Source organism: Staurois parvus, unplaced genomic scaffold, assembly GCF_062004578.1.
Source record: "Staurois parvus isolate SC_StPar_1 unplaced genomic scaffold, SC_StPar_1.0 ptg000551l, whole genome shotgun sequence".
Taxonomy (NCBI): domain Eukaryota; kingdom Metazoa; phylum Chordata; class Amphibia; order Anura; family Ranidae; genus Staurois; species Staurois parvus.
In genome coordinates this window covers 872,261-874,498 of record NW_028318347.1, presented here as the reverse complement: position 1 = coordinate 874,498, position 2,238 = coordinate 872,261, and the positions used below count along the sequence as shown (strand labels likewise).

Sequence of the window (2,238 nt, the reverse complement as noted above, 5' to 3'; positions counted from 1 at the left end):
AATGTGGTGTCAGGTGGGGAGTGGTAAATTCAGGAGGGGGGGGGTAGCAGCTGTCCATGGCAGAGAGGAGGACAGACAGAACAACAGCTGCACAAAGTTCCCGGATCCAGAGCCGTGCAGAACATTCACCAGCTGATAGATACAAACATTTCCCCAGTTTCTAAAATATGAGTGCAGAGCTAAAAAATGCACGTCATAAATGCCATAAACGCATGTGACTTAAACGCATATGTGAGTAAAGTGCTGAAAGTGCAATATTAATAGAACTAGTTCAAGATGACATAAAATGCAATAAAAGAAGTTCATCAGAGCATTTGTGAATGTAAAACGTCTCTTGTGCAAAGATATCAGCTGAAGAGATGCCTATGATTGGCCGTGACGTTATCCGGGAAGAGTAACGGTGTAAAAGCTTGTAAAAGGAAATCCCCCCCCGGGACGGACGTACACTCACCAGACCATCAATTATAATGTGCATTGATTAGAATACATGGCACATCTGGGGGTGCAGCGGTATGCTGACAGCTACGGGGTCATCCGTCCATCCGTCAGGGTGGGTGCCTGGTGGTCCTGGGGGGAATGAGCTCAGCCACAGGAGCCACAAAGGTGCTTATAGTGTAGTATTTGATGTAAGGTAATAATAGGAAGTAACATAAAAACGTATCCATGTGGAGTACTAAAATAAATACATAAATGAATAAAGTACCAAAATGGCTGCCGCTCACCAGTAGTGGCAGCTAGAGGTCAGCAATAGGGCTCCACCCAACGCGTTTCGTGTAATAACACCTCCTCAGGGGTGTACCCATTGATGAACGTATTTTATGGCATTTTATGTCATCTTGAACTAGTTCTATTAATATTGCACTTTCAGCACTTTACTCACACATGCGTTTATGGAATTTATGACATGCATTTTTTAGCGCTGCACTAATATTTTAGCAATTGTGATTCTGGGACTGTGACCTATACCCCGAGTGCCGGCTGCTTTTCATTCATTTGAACATATATCATTTTAATTTCATATACTGCATTTAGCGCACGCTCTATTATCTTTTCTACAAACATTTCCCCAGAATTGCGGCTCCTCCTTCGGTGTCACCAGTCGGGTTTTTGGGGTTTTCTTCATTGTTTTACAGCAGCAAAAAAATAAATTCCCCATAATTGCTGTTCCCCCGAACAATAATAAAAGGGTTTATAGCGCACCAAGCGCAGGCGTATTGCACCCGAGCACCAAATTCCCATCCCACACTCTGAGATAAAAAGTCATAAAAATCCCCCAAAAGTCGCCATCATGTCGGAAAGGAGAGGCGGGGTCTCCCAGGCAGCTCAGAGAGGGCAGGCAGCCTGTGTACCCACTGTGACAAGTGGTGGTGGTGGACATGGTGCATCCTCTGCAGGCAGGGCACGCCTGGCCTTTGTTTCCTCTGCTGGCCGTGTTATTCAGCCAGAACATGCAGAAGAGGTGGGGGAGGGGAGAAGTCAGCCATCCTCATCCACCTCCTCCTCTGTCACCCCGGATCATACTTCTCCTTCCACCGCAGCGGACAAAGCCCACGTCACCGCTAGCCACGCCTATTTCTTGACATCTGACCAACAAATGTCAGACCTGTTGTCGCGTTGCAGTGAGTGCTGGGCGGGTCAGTGGGCGTCGTCTGACGATGGATTACAACGATGGAAACATTTTTTGTCTTTTTTATTATTAATAAAGGATTCGTCATAAACTGTTGTTGTGATTTTTGTTCAATAAAGGAATTGTTCAAAGTCCGGCGTCTTTATTTTTCACCCCTTACTCATTCACAAGGGGGGGCAGCATCAGGGTGCCCCCTTATTTAAAGGGGTACCCTGATAGTAATGAGCCCCCCCCACAGCATACCCCCACAACCACCAGGCCAGGGTTGTGGGGAAGAGGTCCTTGCCCTCATCGGTTTGGGGACACCATCCCAATGCTGAAGGTACGTTGCCACAGGGAGGGTGGGTGCTCAGTCCTCCCCTCCCCCCTTTCCTGGTCTGTCAGGTCTGTGTTCAGATCAAGGGTCTGGTAAGAATTTGCCTCGCTCCCCCCATTATTTAGGGGTGGGGTTCCCATTAAAAGTCCCACCAGGCCTAAAGGGTCCTGGCTTCTTAAAAAGTCTGCTATGGATTCGGAGGCCCTCCTAACCTTCCTACCACACCTAATGGGTCTGCTATGGATTGGGGGGGGGCCCTCCTAACCTTCCTACTGCACCTAATGGGTCTGCTATG

The 2,238-nt window shown here is 47.8% G+C and overlaps 1 protein-coding gene across 1 annotated transcript in view; it reads right to left on the bottom strand.

The window, feature by feature from the left end:
• LOC149451034 (uncharacterized) overlaps positions 1-2,238 on the bottom strand; it is a 177,054-nt gene that overhangs the window by 94,302 nt on the left and 80,514 nt on the right. The gene's annotated exons all lie outside the window — the stretch shown is intronic.